The sequence below is a fragment of the Trachypithecus francoisi genome, unplaced genomic scaffold (assembly GCF_009764315.1).
Source record: "Trachypithecus francoisi isolate TF-2019V2 unplaced genomic scaffold, Tfra_2.0 Lachesis_group0, whole genome shotgun sequence".
In the NCBI taxonomy this organism is placed as follows: Eukaryota; Metazoa; Chordata; class Mammalia; order Primates; family Cercopithecidae; genus Trachypithecus; species Trachypithecus francoisi.
Window position 1 is genome coordinate 99,291,278 of NW_022681453.1, and position 18,986 is coordinate 99,310,263.

Genomic DNA, 18,986 nt, shown 5'->3' on the forward strand with positions numbered 1-18,986 from the left:
TACTACTAAAATTTAGAAAAAAAAAGTTTACAAAAGGCACATGTAAACAAAATATTCAAACTGGAAGCATGAAAGAAGCTAAATGAAAAAATAAAAACATCATTTAGTTTAGGTATATAAGATACAACATGTTATGGTGTCAAACTGGCTTCTTACTAATTTTAATTTAATAGTCCTTAAATTTTTATTGAACTGCTCTGAATTTTTATTGAACAGCTCAACTTTGTTCAATCTCAGTTCAGTATTGAACTGACCTATATTCTTTGCATCAAATTGGACTTTGGGGAAGAAAATGAGACTAGAAAGAATGTCATAATGGTTAAAAATGAGACAAGACTAAGATTTTCTGTTAGAATCTGACATCACTTTCGAGTTGTGACACAGGACAAAAAAGAGCCTGCTGTCCCTGAGACTTCTTAAATGTAAAATGAGGATGAGAATAGTATTTATCATACAGGGTTACGGTGAGGATTTAATAGACTGGCCTATATAAAGGGCTTAACACAGTGACCAGCACATTAGAAGAACTGTGTTTGTGTTAGTGTTGTTATTGTTATTATTATTATTATTGTTGGGGAGAAAATGCAAAATAAAAGTCTTGAGCTAGATAACAAATAACTTGGAGAAAAGAATTTCACTTAGACATAACAAAAAAGAAAGTCTAAGAAAATATTTATTTTCTGATAGATGGGTGGAAACAGCTAAAAACAAGTTCTGCTGAAACAATGGGAGAAGGGCAGTTTAAAGGAACATCCGCTTATGTGGTTCAATTTCACAGCACATGGTAACATATTTCAGGGCAGTCGAGAATTAGATCCTGAGTGAATTTATCAACTCTTTTCAATAACTGAGTCCCTGGGAAGTGGAACAGAACCAATGTAATGGCTGCCTTTATAAAAGAGGAAGAAAAGGGATGATCCTAGAGATTATAGACCCGTCTAATTACCTTCAAGTTCCAGGAAGACTGATAGAACAAATCAGCCAATCAATTTAAATCACCAAGAAAAGCACAGAAGCTCATTAGCTATTTTGCCCCCTCCCAATAATGACAGTTGCTATGGTTATAGGTACATTTGCTATACCCATATATTTGCTTACATTAGCTTAATGCAATGATAGAAAGACTCCAACAAGGGTTAAGAGAGTGCAGACATATAAAGAGGAGAGGAAAGAACAATTTTCACATTGCTGTTCTACCTTCCAGATTCTTCTTCTAAATGTTTATTCTAAGACTGATTTTCAAACAGCTATCACCAGAGGCAGAAAGGTATGATGGAACCTCATATAGCTGCAGATTGAATCTCACCTATGCAACCTACTAACAGTATATTCCTAGGAAAATCATTTAACAAATCTGGATTTATGTTCCCTTACATGTAAAAGAAAAATAGTGACATCTATTTCATGAGCTTCGAAAAGGAAAAATGCAGAGGTATTTGGCAATTAAATATGTTAATTGAATTAACTTATATAAAGGAGTCACCCATCTTGGTCTACTTTCTTACTCTAGATCAGGAAAAATAAATGTAATGGAATGTAGAATTATAAGTAATTTATTATTGAGAAGATGGTTTGGAGAACCAGACTGCTGTCCATGGTCATGCTTGTGAGGGGAAGTAGGTGCAAGAACTGTAATTGAAGTCAGGCTATGGTAAAGCAGGACACATTTCAAAGGAGGTAGCAAACATGAGGATTGATTGGAGTTTAGAGGGCAAGATCTGTAAAAGCCAGGTTAAGGTAACCTCTGAATCAGATGACTAAGGGTCACTGACTCAGCAAGAGCTTCAGAGACAAGCAGAAAAATATATATGTCCTTGGGCATGGATTCTCTCCAATAACTTCTAAGAGGAAAATAGAGCTCTTTATTTTCTGAGTTTCAGGCTCACTTGATTGTCTTCATTCTCTAAAAATCTCTGGTAGCTAACTTGGTGGATTTAACACACATTAAGAAGTTGAGAAAGCAATGTAGGTTGTTATTTTTTGTTGTTGTTTTCTAAAACTAACTTTTTTTTTTTTTTTTGTATCAACAAGAGGGAAAGAAAGCTGGAAGCCATCATTCTCAGCAAACTACACAGGAACAGAAAGTCAAATACCGCATGTTCTCACTCATAAGTGGGAGTTGAACAATGAGAACACATGGACACAGGGAGGGGAACATCACACACCAGGGCCTATCAGAGGGTGAGGGGCAAGGGGAGGGAGAGTATTAGGACAAATACCTAATGCATGCAGGGTTTAAAACCTAGATGATGGGTTGATGAGTGCAGTAAACCATCATGGCACATGTACCTATGTAACAAATCTGCATGTTCTGCCCATGTATTTCAGAACTCAGAGTAAAATACAAATGAAAATTTAAAAATCCACAACCTAACAGAACTCTTAGTCCTAAGTTATTATTTTCTACTAGTTCTGGGTAGTGTAGGTCTGGTACATGGTATATTTTACTTCAGTTTTTGCCTAAACGTATATCAGTAAAGAATGCAATTTCTTAAAGATTAAAAAAGTTAGGAAAATAAATGTTTAAGAACTTTACAATAATTGCTTGTTCATTTAAAAACTAGCTTCTCAGCTGTGCTCATATGTTAGAGATGTCTTTTCACAGAATATAATGAAAATACATCTTTTAATGCCTTATTCAATATGTTTTTGGTAACTTACTTTTTCCCAAGAAAATGTGTCCATAATTCTACTTCCATTCTGCCTTCATTATAGTTTAGTGCTTGCCCCCACCCCCTTAAAGTCACCGCTGTCATCTCTGAAGTGTTAAATGGCACATGTGGATAAACCGTTATTCTTTCTTCCCATTACACATATGTAACAACCAATGTGTGACGGAGGCTATAATAAATATTGCCAACATTTCTTCTTGTGCTTATTTTATGTTGTGTTGGCATTAAAGTAACACATTTGTGCTTAACAAAAGTAGCAAGTATGGGGGCAAGGAGGTGATTTCAGTGAAACTAACACTTGGTAGAAAAAAATAGAAACCAATAAGTATTTATTTAATTATACCAAAAATGCATAAGCAATACATTAGCAAGATAGCAACCATATACTCAAAATCAGTGTATTGAATGTATAAGAAATATGAAATACATAAGTTAGACAGGTGTTGGTGAAAAATTAGAAGCTAAAAGCAAAGAGACAAGTTAACAGCATTCATAGAAATAGAATATGAAATGGACAATAAAAGCACCAGAACTAAGATTTTGGCAGAGAATAAAATAAGAAGACTGAGGTTAAAAAGAACTAAATAAACTAAATATTGGAGACAGTGATCAAATAAAAAGTGTTAAGCTTTATAAGAAAAAAAAAGAATGCTAAAAATAACAAACAGGCACATACCACCATCATCATCTGTTCTATTTCCAGGGAACCGGTTCACATATATTACATAAAGTGACTTCTTCAATTTGCATAGCAGCCTTTGAAGGTAGATACTTTTTAATTCTCATTTTACAGTTGCGGAGACAGAGGCACTGGGAGACTGAGTAACTTGCCTATGGTCACAAAACTAGTAAGGGAATTTATAAATTGGATCTAGTTGATGGAGGAATAATTTGACATCAACTTTAGCCATGCCAAATTTGAAGTCCTGGAGGTCATTCAGGTAGACATGTGGTAATTGAGTCCAACATCTTGGAGAGAGAGCTAGTCTAGAAAAAAAAAAAAAGATTTTCCATTTTCATGATATTTGGAATGAAGGGAGAGACTGTAGAGAGAAAAGCAGAAGAGATTTAGCAGGGGGAGTAGGAAGGTCAACTTTAGTAAGAAACCCAGGGAGATACCTAGGACACAACTTAGAAGAATGGTACAAAATACAAGTTCTTGCAAAAGTTATTAAATTATACTGAATGGTTAAAGGCATTAACTGCAAAAGGACCAGTAGATTCTGCAGAGAACCTAGGATGAGAAGTAAGGATGTAAAGTTTGTTACAAGGAGATTAAATTGATGTGTGACAAATCAGTTCTTCAGTGGGCATAGACTTGGTATATTAAGGTTTTTAAGGTCATGGCACAGATTAGATCTGTTATGAATCAATGTTTGTGTTCCTCCAAATTCACATATTGAATCTATAACCTCCAAAGCAATGGTATTGGAAGGTGAGATTGTTGAGAGGTAGTTAGGTTGCAATGAGATCATGAAGGTGGAGCACCCATGATGGAATTTATGCTTTTATAAACCGAAGAGACATGAGAGTTTTCTCCCTCTGCCATGTGAGAATAGGGTCAAAAGAAAATGGCCTTCTGCAAGCCAGATGATGGCCCTCAGCAATAATTAAATCTGCCAGCACCTTAATCTTAAACTTTTCAGCCCTGAAACTGCGAGAAATAAATGTCTGTTGTTTAAGTCACAAGTATAGGATATTGTATTAAAGCAACTTGAGCTGCTAATACAGAATGGCCAGTTAGGAAGATTGCTGAGTTGAGTTAGACATTTGGGAATGGGAGAAATCAGAAGATAATTTGGGACTAACAGCAAAGAAGTTAGTCATTCGGAAGAGCTGGAAATCATGAGCTATAAAGGGGATTATTAAAAGGTCAGAATTTGAGAGAAAGCTTAATGGATGCCACCAGAAGCAGAGATCCTGAGCCTAATGTTAGAAAAAATATTTTTCAAGCACTGTGCAAAGTATACTACATATGCGTTCTTATTTAAAACATTTGTGTGAGGTCGTTTTTTTAACCTTTATTTGGGAGGTGAAAATGTGATCTCAGAACTAATAAATGAAGGTGAGAACACAAACAAATATACAAGGAATTACCATGAGATGATGAACAGAAGCAGTAGAACAAACATCTAAGTCAGACTACAAAGATCAAGAAATATTTCTTGGATTTTAAGCTAAATTTTGAAAAGGAGAAATAGAATACTGGAGGTAGAAAATGGAGAATGAAAGTGATTAATATCTGAGAGAGCTGCGTGTGAAAAGTCTCAGGTTCAAGAGAAATAATGACCTATGGGGAGTTCAGGGAGCTCAGAACACAACACAAAATGTGGTTCTGGTGTGACAGAAAATGGACAGAGGCCATGTAGCAAATGATTTTGTAATCCATGCTAAAGATTTTATTGTCTGGATTTTACTCCATGACAATACAAATAATTACAATTGCAATCTAAAGATTATTCTGTCTATAACACAAAGACTACATGTAGACGAAAATAAACTTGGAGGCAGGGAGGCCATTTAGGAGGCTTCTGAAGTCATCTAGGTGAGAGATAAAGAAAGCGTGCAATAAAACAACAGAAGTAGGGGTGGAGAGAAGGTAAAAGATTGATCAAATATTAAAGAACAAAGATGGAGAAATTTAGTATCTGATTAATAAATATAGAGTGAAAGGTGTTATTATTCATTCAGAAACAATACAGGACATGGAATCAGCTTGGGGCAGAATAAATGAGTTTGATTTAGGACATATTGAGTGTGAACATCTCTTTATATACAATAGTGTAGATTTCCAATGGGCAACTGAAAACACAAAGCTGCAGCTGAATGCTAGAGAATTAAGAGTTAAAAGTATACCTCGCTATCTTGAAGATAGAGAGTTAAAACTAATCAGTACACGGATGCTGTCTTAATCCATTTAGTTTGTTACAACAAAATACCATATATTTGGTGGCTTATAAATAGCATACCTTTATTTTTCATGGTTCTGTGAGCTTCAAAGTCCAAGATCAAGGTGCTGACAGAGTTAGTGTGTGGTGAAGACTCACTTCCTAATTCACAGATGGACTTTTTTCACTATATTCTCATATCGTGGAAGGTAAGAACGTATGTTTAACCCTTTATGCGAGCACTAATTCCATTATGAGGACACCACCTTCTTGACCAAATCACTTACCAAAGGCTTCACCTTCTCATACCATCACAGGAAATGAGGTTTCAACACATAAATCTTTATGGGAACACAAAATATCATATTCTCAGTGCATATCAGATCCTCACTGAAATGACTACATTTGATGAAACTCACCAGGAAGTAGTAAAATGAGAAGAAGAACTTGGCAGAAATGAACCCGTCTTTGAATCAGAAGGGGTTGGGGCAGATAGTAAGTAGTAAGCATGGTGACTTTAATTATTTTTAATCTCTGTAAGCGGAAATAATGCAATTCCAGAAAGTGAAATCGTGTTTCTAAGGCTAAGATTCCCTAGTATTGCACCTAGGATAGTGCTATACACACAGTGGGTGTTGGAGTTGTCATGGTTTCAAAAAAAAATGTAGACTGGTAAATGTTGTGTTTATTTCAAGGCTGATTTAAGTATAAAATTGTTTTTTAAAACACTTGAAAAATTCAAGGATTTGCTATGTATATAAATATATATACTCAGCATCAGTATACAATATATACAATTATATATAATTAATATATACACTATATACAATATATAAATATATAATTAATGCACCTATATATATACACTTCTTTATGGACTACTGATCCACTTCAAGTATCTATACATATTTATATATACTTGAAATGAAGTATATGTATTTATATATACTTGAAATGAAGTGGATCTGAAGCCCATAAGGAAGACTAAAAGAGAGGCCAGAAAAATTGGAAGGAGAAAACTAAAACAGTGTTCTTTCACAGAACACGAGTGTAGAACACTTCAAGACTATTTAAGGGTGTTACTGAATTAAAACAATACTCCCCACACTTCTGTATGCATACCCATCTACTGTACAGAGGACACCGGGGGAGAAAATGTCTTCCTGGATCATCAACTGATCAATTCAACAATTGAGAGGAAATAATGGTATCTTATATATAAAATTTCAATCAAAATCAAGTATTCAAAGAAGTTTTCCTCTTACAATAGCATTTTTTCACCTACATCTGAACAGGAACAGTAATGCGATGCATGTGTACGTATTTACATTATTAGAAAAGTTTGTCAAGTATTGTAAGATAAAGAGCATGAAATTTAGAACCACAGATGTCTTCGGTGACTGGGATGAGTGAGGTGGTCCTGTGGAGGACTGTGTAGGTCTGTCTTCAACCACTGAATTCAGGAGTGACAGAAGATGATTATGTTTGTACAGCAACTGAGAGTGAAAATAAATTATCCAAAGGTTTACACGGCAGCATGAGGTGGGGAAAGAAGGAGTCAGAAGAGGAAATTTGGGGGAAGGTTTTGAGTGTTAGATGAAAGATAAGAAAAAGGAAAAGAGGTTGATAAAGAAAGGTTGCTATAGAGTGATCTTAAAATATAGAGGAAATCAAGAAATCTCTTATCTAAGAACTTCAACATTTTCAGGAAAATAAGAAAAGTAATCTGTAGAGAATGAGAAAGGCAGTGTTGGTTTTAAAGGGATTTTGAAAAAAAATCATCTATTTCATACAAAATTGAGGTAGCTATGCAAATAGTTTACCAAACATTTGAGGAGGTTTAATTCCTCAGTTAGAATTCTGTCAAATTATAAGTTCTAAAGATAAAATTGATTGTCTATGAGCTTCATTTCAAAGTGTAGCTCTAAAACAGTAATTGATTATAATATCATTTTTGGTCATATCCGAATTATCTAATAATAAACCTGTATTAAGTATGATTACAAGTATAGAGTTAAGCCAATTCCATCTTATGCTTTTACTACAAGGATATTTATATAATTCATTGACTTCAATTTCTTCAAAACTATTAATATATGTTATAACTATATATGACACATCTGGAATGCATTAAAAAGTTTTCTTTTAGCTACTGCTCTCTGATACATTTTATTAAAGAAACTGGTAAAACACAAAAGAACCTTTTATCCTTTAAATGCTTAGTTTATATTTTATAGCATTGTTTACTAAATGCTCAATGTCTATTCTAGCCATAACACAGATGTCCTTTGAAACACCAGCTGTTTTTGAACTTTATGTACTTCTTTGATAACTGGCATACAAATTACTAGAAGTTTTATTCAGAAAAACAAGGCATTTTATATTTCAAATTGAATGAAAGAAATTCGAGCTTTCTTGGTATAGCATAGTGTATTTAAACCATACTGTGATGAGTCTATATGTTGCTCATTTAATTGGTGTATTAAATCAGTGTCCATCCCTAAATTATAATTGAGTAAAAAAGTAATGGAAAAATCATTATTTATTGGCACATAGAGAAGAAAAAATATCTAGGTTAATATTGTTTCAATTAATTTACTCTTGATCAGCCAACAGCCTCCCCACTCAGGTTTCAACTATCATTACAGTTTTTTTCCTTTCTCATTCAATAAATTGTCCCCAATTAGTTCTCTGTTACAATTTAGGGTAATTAATTATTTTTCTGGTTTCAATTATGGGTATCTTTTCAAGTTGTTTTTCTTATAATTTTTATTCAATATTCCCTAGAGGACATTTACACCAATACTCTAATTCTTGTTTTGTTGACTGTCTCACTGGTTGAATATATTTTTAAAAATTTGAAATCCAGAGCACTAGTTTCTTCATGTAATTCCCCGCAATATAATTGACTTTCATTCCAAAAATAAAATATCTATTAGCTATTCTTTTGGAAGGTATCTCTGTATAGGGATAAATAAGCGAATGACTAAAATTTTACTCTGTAAAGATAAAAACAAACCTATATAGTTTTATTAATCGGCATTATTCATTCCATTTGTTCATCTTTAATTTTAATGGAAAAGGATCAGTATAGTATGTTAGTATATAAACAAGGTTTGAAACATCTGGTTGAAACTACTGATTGAAGTTTTAAAAAACCAGAAAAACAAGCATAAAAACTAAGAACAGGGCAAATACATAATCTTGCTTTCTTGAAAGGCCAGATGATCACATTCAGGCTCACATGGTTCATATTTTAATGTTTATAATTTGAAGTTTTAGTTTTCAGTAATGATGTAACTTGTTTTGGGGTTCTAATTTAGTTGATATCAAGAAATAACTCTGGTTATCAATTTTCATCTAGGTCACTTGTTATCTGTAATTAAACCCATCCAGGGTATTTTGGCAAGTACGTGAATGCCTCATGGGAATCATGTATTTGGCATTCTAAATCTACATTTCCTATTACTTATGTAATTTAATCCATGCTATTGAAGATTCCTAAGTCTGTTTATTCATCTTTAGAATGACACAAATACCAATAATGTAAGGGGAGCCCACCCTAAGAAATAATTTATAAATTATAACGTCAAAGAACATCCATATCTACCTAAACTATACTTGCTTACTTTCTAAATTTTAATTAGAATTCCTAAACAGACTAACACACAGAGAAGAAACTGTTTCAAACAAATTACTCTTATTGAGTAACTTGCCAGATGAAAGTAACTGGCATTTGAAATTGATAAACACTAGTTTTAAAAATAAATTATCACCTTGTATATTACATTATAAGTTAGTATACATTCTAGGCCTTTCTTTCTTTATCAATTCATTTAAGAACATTTGCTATGTACAAGACATAGTCTCAACCCTCACAGCGTTTACCTCACATCAGCAATTTTACCAACTGCAGACAATGTAATAAAATTGCTTACAAAGCAAGAGCTCAGTCACTGAACTCTTGCTCACCTGTGTGGGCAAATCTGAAAATCAGTAAACCAATTTAGCATTCATATTTAATAACCACATTCTGTGATATGGACATATATCCTAAGGAACAGTAAATATGAACTTATTTGGCAGAAAAGTATAGTAAATCATAAATATTACAATATGAAATAGAGTTTACACTGAATTACAGGTCTATAAATATCCTTAAGAGTCCCAGGTGTTTCTTTGGGAAAAAGAAAAAAAAAATGAAATTTGTCATTTTTGTTAGTGTTTCTGAGATTTCAACAGTGACATTGTTTCTTTCTTTATAATATAAAAATCATACAAATCTTCTCTATTGCCTTAAAACAGCAACTCGAATACAAATAAATATTACTATAACTCACAGGGTAGGTATTCTATGTCTCTAGATTTCATTCCAATGTGGCCTTAATTTTGCTTTTATCTCCCATTAGTATAATAAAAACATTCTCTTAAAAGTCTTCAGGAATTTTCTAGTCAAATCAAGTGGTCTTTTTCAAGCTTCACACATTGAACCTCTCTCTACTAATTTCCTTTTTTTTTTTCTTTTAAAGATTCCCCCTCCTTAACCTACACATGTCTGACTTATTTGAAATCACTTTTAATCATCCAGATTAAACTGTTTGTGTTTGTTTCTCCTCTGCTTGCTTTCCAAAAGCACCTGTTCCTCAACGGCTCCATGCCAAACTGCTTCTCTTTTAGTACTCATCCCGTTGACAATTTTATCCCTGACTGTGGATTCCATCTTGATGACTCACATAACAATTTTGATGACTCATATAACAATTTACCTCTCCAAAGTTCAAATACTATTCTTAAATATCAGGAGAAGGCTGGGCATTTCCCCCTGAGATGTTCCCTGACCTGTAAATATCCAAGTCAGGGTAGTGAATACTGTTGTAATGTAGGAGCCAGAAATTTAAAGTCCTGTTATTAGCTGAGGGATTGTGAGTAAGTCACTTATCTTCTTAGCTTTTATGTACTCCGATACATTGAGACAAAGATCTTTTCTCAATATTATTATCCTAGGCCCAGGAAAAGATGTGAAAATACTCAAAAAATGCAAATAACTGTTTAAATATGTAGTCCCAAATCCTATTATTTTCTAACCCAAACTCTCTCCTGCTTCTCACCTTTTTCCCCCAGAACCATTCCTTTTCTTTTGTTCCCCACAAATCATGATCTATTAAATCCTGCTAATCATTCATGTACTATCAACTTTCTCTTTTTCTCTGATATGTCCCCAGTCTAAGACAGATTCTCATTAACTTTAACTTGAGTAATCATCTCCTAAATTGCCTCTCAGCCTCCAGCCTCTCTCCATTCTCTTTCGTTCACAGGCTAACCCAATTTTAATCTTAAAGGACAATTATGATTATGTCACTCCTGTGTCTGAAAATGTTCAATAGCTTTCAATTGCCCAGGAAGGTGAGTGCCACTTCTCAGCCTGAGCATTTAAGGCCCACCACAAGAATGTTCCCAACTATGCTCTCCAGGCTTATTTCCCTCACTTGAAAGCACAGCTTTTCTTTTCCAATCAAACTAGAGTAGGGAGATTTCACTTTATGGCTCTTTTCTCACGCTTTTCACTGTGGCCCTTACAATTCATTGTATCCTATCCAGCCATATCTAGTCCAATTGTACTTATAATTAGTCTATTAATCCCTTTTTAATGTCCCACTTGAAAATCATGCTATAAAAGGGCAGTCATTAATGTACTGGGACATTTTACTAGGTACTGTAAGTGCATAATTTAATCCAAAGTAAACGAGATATTATAACCTCATTTTACAGATGTGAATATTGAGGATTAAGAAAGTTATGTAATTTGCTCACTCATCTACAAAATAAAAGTGAAGACTGTAATCCAGCCATGTCCGGCTTCAAAGGTGATGATCTTTCCTTTAAAGCAGTTGTTCTCAATCTGTTTAACAGACGTGAAAGTAACAGGAGTTAATTTAGGTGCACAAAAGGGATAGAAAGAAGTGAAATATATAGGTTGTAAAATCCACTACTCTGGCTTCAAAGAGAAGATTTTTTCTAAAAGAGAGGAGTGTAAAAGAAGAAAATATATTTTGGGGAAACATTTTTGAAAAAACATTTTTGAAACTCTATCACATGACCTATTTGTTTTGCAAACACTTTTTATGGTTCTTGGTATGTTAAAACACTATTTTACAACAACCGTTGGCCATTTTTATTTATTAGAATGGAAGCATTGAAAATAATTAATAGCCCCTTAACCCATTTTTGTGTTTTCATTTCCTGGAAACCCAAATATTTGTTAAGTGTATAAATGAATTTACCTTTGCAATAGGAATTGCAATTTCTTTGCCCAAAGAATAGTGAAATGAGAATTTTCTTAAACAAGTTAGAAGGGAGAACCTGTGTTCTGGATCTTTTGAACTTCTGTGAAGTAATGTGACGATAGACATACTTACTGAGCTGCTTTGGGATGTTCCTGAGAACACAGGTAAGTTTTCACTTATTTGTATATTTCTAAAGCCCAGCCAAATATTTAGTTCGTGGAGAATCTCCCATTGGTGTTTTTGGATTTAACTACACATATCGTTATAAAGAGCAATACTTTTAAAATTGAAAAGTTATTGAAACCATATAGTAAAAACTATCATTAAATATCTTTCAAAGGTTATATTTCTATTCTACATTTAATATGACAAAATCATTCAAAGATAACTTTTATCCTCCAGTATTCCCATAAACATGATGAGTCATTTCAATAGACTATGCCTCATAGAACATTTTAAGTAAACTTGAGAATCAATTATAAGGAAATGGATGTTTTGCTGCTGGTAGCACAGTCAAAAAGAGAAGCATCGTTTCTATGACAATACTGATCTAATTAAGAGCATCTGTGCATTGAAAAGGTGTGTCCTAAAATGATTTATGATAAAATATACTGAAATAATAAATTAAAAAAAAAAACTATTATCTCCTCTCTACTGAGGCTGTGAAGGTTTTCCCTCATTTGGTTGATAAATAACATTACATAATGGGAAAATACTTTTGCCTTCTGATATATGGCATGCAATGTTGATAATATATATGCTTTAAATTTAACAGAAATAGATATATACTGAGTTATCCAAGAAAATCTAAGAGCATAAACTAATGCTTTGGAAAGAATAGTGAAATATGAAATTTTGGAGAATGAGGTAAGGAATCCACATCAAACAACTAAGTAAAAAAGTTTTCAAATAGCACACTTAAAAATACAAGATGATGAATCCTGTTACTAGAATTATTAATTCATTCCTTCTTTTTTCAGAGCAAAAATAATTTTATTCTTCCTTCTGAATTGTCTTTTTTTCTTGAGTATTATAAATCTAATATCCATTTGAAAATAATCTGTCAAAGTCAACTTTCTCTTCTTGAAAGGTATTCTCACTGTTTACAGGCTGAAATACAAGGTTCTTGCCTAACCAAGTTAACCATAAGAATGCATACATTTGAATCAATGTATTTTATTTTGAAATCTTAATTTTTATGTCTATGCCAATTCATGAAGTATTCAGTATTTTCCCAGAACTGGGGATAAAGTAATCATCTCACAGTCTCGTGGCAGATCTGGTAGACCAAGACCAATCATACCAACACGGAGTGCTTATGTGCTATAATTCTTCTCTCATATCAAGTACGATGAGCACATACAACATGAGAATGAAAGACGTGTTTTAGGGGATCTGAAAAGTTCGTGAGGTTTTGAAGGATGAACAGGCATAAGATGGCAAGGTAAAGACATACCCGATCGTAGCATTTAACAAGCACAGTATGACCAATACATGGAGAACACATGATATCTATTAGAGAGCGATATTAGCCGGAGTTGTAAAATACCTTAATTTCTATAGTGCTTTCTTGCTTAAACATGGTTTCATCTACCAATGCAACAACAACAACAACAACAACACGATACAGGATGTGAGTATAATTATATCTAATTTATCAAGCTCAGTGTAAATTGTGACTTAAAGTCATATGACAAAAAAAAAAAACACACAAAAAAACAAAAAACAATGGCATAGTTGGGGCTAAAACTTTGGGTTTCCTGACTCTCACACTGACGCTGTCTCTACAACAGAGTTCTCCCCTAGTACCATCTTTCCATGTTTTAAATTCAAACACAGTTCAATGTAACAAAATACCTGAATTTGAATTGCATTTTGCCCAAGTTGTGAGACCTTGAACATATTACCTAACTTCTTGAAAACTGCTTCTGATTCCACACAATTAAGGGCATCCCCCTGACTTAAGATTGTGTAAAACAGCACATTCCCTAGTGCATAATAAACACTAAATTAATAGAGCTGTTGCTATTTATCAGTATTAATATTATATTTATTTTCATATAAGTATATGAATAATAAGCTTATGCGTATTATTCAAAGAGAGCCAATTATTCTCTTTTGGACTGCTATAAAACATTTCAAGATTCCTTCAAGCCACGTTATATTGCTTTTACCTGTTTAGATTGACTCTCCCTTCTATTATGAGCCTTTAAATTCCTCAGGAACAAGCAAATTTTATTTTATTTTTCTGTATTCCTGATGTTTAGTTCCAGATTATTACAAAGTTAAGATAAAATAAATTTCAGAGGAATAAACAAATACTTATCGTAAAATGATTGTGCAATAAAAGTCATATTTGTTACACTTAATTTTTTAATTTAGATAATCAATTACTCAATGAATTTATAATCGACTATCTACCTACCTTCTCCTAACAAGCAGATTATCTCACTACACGCCACCCTTATCCCAAGGTCTGCCTCCACCAATGAAGGAAGTGTTTGTCAGATGAAGATGTGAATGAAAGACATGGAATGATCATTTGTATAAAGATTTTTAAAAATAAGAATACTTTAAACTTTAGGTGACTATAAGCTTGGAAGTAAAAAAAAAAAAGTTCCTACAAGATACTTACTTTGTTCATTGCCTTATAACAAAAGATTATTTTCAAAAAACTATTTTGCCAAATAATGGGATGGGTGCAGTGGCTCATGCCTGTAATCCCTGCACTTTGGGAGGCCGAGGTGGGCAGATCACTGGAGTTCAGGAGTTCGAGACCAGTCTGGCCAACATGGTGAAACCCCGGCTCTACTAAAACTACAAAAAAGTTAACCTGGCATGGTAGTGGGCACCTGTAGTCCCAGCTACTCAGGAGGCTGAGGCAGGAGAATCACTTAAACACAGGAGACAGAGGTTACAGTGAGTTGAGATCGCGCCACTACACTCCAGCCTGGGCAACAAGAGCGAAACTCCGTCTCAAAAAAAAAAAAAAAAAAAAAAAAACTCATTCTGGAGAACTCTGTTTTTGAATTATGGATTTTTCTATGGTGAGAATCTGTAAGAGAACTGTAACTTACAGGGCAGTGTGTACAAACTTAGTTGTGTTAAATTTGTTTCTACATATTGGAATTTGAAAGAAAAAATTTTCTCAATTAATATCTGCTAATATTGTTTTCAATGTGTGTAGCACGTTGCATTTTTGATATTTGCTTTTTCCTCCCTTTTTATACTATTTATCATGCCACACAAACTGGGAAAAGGAGGATTGGGTAAAATGAAGTATAAAAAACCAGAACCCTGAAGATCTCAACCAGAGAAATAATTTTCTTGTTTTTTTTGCTATTTAATCTATTTTTTTGAAGTGTAGACTTAGTGGGCAGGTATATGAAAAGATGCCTATACATGGATGTTTCAGTGTAACTAAAAAAGCAACAATAGAATGTCCATATTATGTTTGATTCTGCAAATGTTTATGCCTATTTTCTGTGAAAAGTAAGTCAAAATGATATGGAAGCTGAATTAAATGAGGTCAAGGAATAACTGAAGCCTGGCGTTATGTTAAATCATATTATTATTGAATCACCAGGTTAAATTTCTAAAGAACCATTTGTAGTTCAGAAAATGAGGAGATTCTCTAAGTGCATGTGTATGTGTGTGTATTTATAATAAAACTAAAATGACTATTATGCATATTTTTAAAGGTATCAGTTTTTACTCAAATTGTAGAAACAGGTCGTCATTTACGGTTTTGACAAAAGTAAGGTTATAATGATAAAGAAACAAAATAATTGAATATTACAAATAAGTTTAAACTTTTGTGTCAATGCTAATGCTATCTAATTGTCAAGTTTTTCAGACATTGATCCATTGTCAAGGAGTCCTCTAAAGTCTGAGTCATTACCAAATAAGTTTGAAAGAGAAGACGAGAGAGAAAGAGAGAGAATGCACTATTAAACTATTAAAAAGGCTAATGGTGGGAGACATGAAAACTGAATTAAATGAGAACAAGGAATAACTGAGGCTTATAGTTATTTTAAATCATGTTATTATTGAATCACCTAGGTGACATTTACTAAAGAACCATCTGTAGTTCAGAAAATGAGAACATTCTCTAAGCGCATGCTTGCGTGTATGTGTATTTATAATTTAAAAGCTAAAATGACAATTATGTGTATTTGTAAAGGTGCATGCTCTCAAAACTAATCCAATATATTTCATTAAAAATATATTTTGCAGAATTAAGGTATACAACATGATATTATAAGGTGCATATAGACAGTAAAAATGCATATAGATAGTACTGTGAGCAAATGAACACTTTGATTATTTCAGTTACTCTTTTTTTAGTGTGTGGCAAGAGCAGCTAAAATCTACTCATTTGGCATGAATCCCATATACAGTACAGTTATATTGCCTATAGTTCTCATGTTGTGCATTTGATCTCTACATTTTCTCACCCTATATATCTGCTACTTTTATCTTTTGACTTATAACTTTCCATTTCCTTCCCTATCCCCTGCCACTGGTAACTGCTGTTTTGTTCTCTATCTTTGTATAGCTGAATATTTTTTTACACTCCACATAGAAGTGAGATCATTCTGTGGTACATATACACAATCAAATATTATTTACCCCTCAAAAAGAACAGGATCTTGCCATTTGCTGCAACATGGATGAGCCTGGAGGATGATATACTTACAGAAAGAATAATAGAATATTTTTAAATGAGAATTTTTTTAGTGAGTAGCACATCATTTATTTGAAACTACATATTAAGCTAAATGAGATCTTTATTGATCCAATAGAGATATTTTTCACAGACTTTTGGTAGATATAGGAAGTGATGAGATAATCTATTAAAACATTATTATTAGAGACTACTTAAGCCATGTCTACGCTAATGAATTTCTATCTTAAGCTAAGGTACGTCACTGATATAGGACAGAAGGAAATATATTGCTCCGGGAAGCAACATAATTAAATAGCATTAAAGGGTTTGAAAGGGGAATTGAAGTGGATGGATACAAAAAAGGCAGTTTGGGCTAGGTGCGGTGACTCACGCCTGTAATCCCAGCACTTTGGGAGGCCGAGGCAGGCAAATCACTTGAGGTCAGGAGTTCGAGACTAGCCTGGCCAAGATGACAAAACCCTGTCTCTACTAAAAATACAAAAATTAGCCGGGCGTGGTGGCGGACGCCTGTAATTCCAGCTACTTTAGGAGGCAGAGGCATGAGAATCAATTAAACCTGGGAGGCGGAGGTTGCAGTGAGCTGAGATCACGTCACTGCACTCCAGCCTGTGTGACCTGGGTGAAAGAGTAAGAATCTGTCTCAAAAGAAAAAAGTAGTTTTTAAGGGTACACATAACATATTTTTTTCTAAGCCAATTGCAATCTAACACACCAAAGAAATCCCTTTTTTCCCCTCCCTCCCTCCCTCCCTCCTCCCTCCCTCCCTCCCTTCCTTCCTTCCTTCCTTCCTTCCTTCCTTCCTTCCTTTCTTTTTTTTTGTTTTTGTTTTTCAGAGACAGGGTCGCCCAGGCTGGAGTGCAGTGGCACAGTCTCGGCTCACTGCAGCCTCTGCTACTGGGTTTCAGTGACTTTCCTACCTCAGCTTTCCAAGTAACTTAGACTGCAAGTGCACGCTACCACGCCCGGCTAATTTTTGTATTTTTTGTAGAGGCCGGTTTCCTCAAGTTTCCCCGTCTGGTTTCCAACTCCTGGCTCCAGCGATCTGCGGGTCTTGGCCTCCCAAAATGCTGGATTACAAGCATGTGTCACCATGACCAGCCAAGAAATACTTTTCTTCCTAACAGTACTTGCCAAATTACTTTATGACCAACTAAAAATATTTTACAATTTTTCTTCAGAAATCAAACAATTTTGAGCTATTGTGTAAATAATTAGCAAAACATGTCTAAAGAGTACAGGAATAACACCTATTTGACCAAATCATAGAACTCTTGAGGACTCAAAGGGATATATTTTCTAGATCATCCCATACTTATATTATTGTAACATATTGTCTCATACTTATATAGTGGAAAAAAATATATATACACACACACATATGTGTATATATGTATATAAGTATATACATATTTCATATACATTTTCCAGTTTGTCCAGAGTAGTATGAACCCATATTAGCTTGATGGCACAGAAATGGGCCTGTAGGACAGTTTAAAGCAATAAGCACAATCGTTTGATATACAGTAGTTAGAAAATGATTATTGTATTCCTCTCTTGGATTGATTTTCTTCTTTTTAAACAAATAAAATTTCATTTTTCTATCTAAATATTCTCAAAGTTCAGATTTTTAAAAAATATCAGCGGAAGTTTTAAAATAATTCTTTTGTTGAATTTAAAGTTGTTTTAAACCCCTCACTGAATCCTTAGTAATTTCTGTTTTCTTTGTTATAAAAAAGGACACTTTTGGAAACTGGACTATTTTATCTTGATTATATTGCAGCGACATATTAATCATCATTAAATATGAATAAAACATGATTTCCCTAAATGTTAACATTATCATCAAATGCCAGAGACTGAATTCAGGAGGTTAAGATTTTAGAAATTACTTTCAGAGGCAATGAAAGGGTCAACTTAAGTTTTCCGCCTCCCCGCACCTTTGAAACTTCTGCAGAGGAGGATAATGTGTTGGCCTGTGATTAACAAAATTTGTGCTAGCTTTCATGCCTAAAGGAAAAAAGAGGTGGCAGTTAAACAAGTGGTAGCACATTACTATCATTTAATTACATTTTCCTCCTATTTCATCATAATTTTTCCTTACCTGTCATTAACCTCTAACTCAAAATAATCTCAGCAAAATACGAAAATATGCAGCACAATTTTCTCTTATTCTCTTATCTAGAAAACTTCTAAAAGATAGATTCGCACACAGAAGTAATTATAAGAGTTTATCATATGCAAGATGCTTATTAATTAAATATAAAAAAATATAGGTAGGTGTTTGCATATATTCCCAAGTAGTAGCTATATAACATGTTTTATATGTTATTATTTCTCTTATTTTGCTTCTTTCACCCTAATATACATACATTTCCATTTACATACTTTACCACTTTACTATTAGAATGCACTAAAAAAAAGTGTATCAAAAGACTGACATGAGTTAATTACA

General features: G+C 33.6%; 1 protein-coding gene across 3 annotated transcripts in view; it reads right to left on the reverse strand.

The window, feature by feature from the left end:
* CADM2 (cell adhesion molecule 2) overlaps positions 1–18,986 on the reverse strand; it is a 1,094,949-nt gene that overhangs the window by 26,842 nt on the left and 1,049,121 nt on the right. The gene's annotated exons all lie outside the window — the stretch shown is intronic.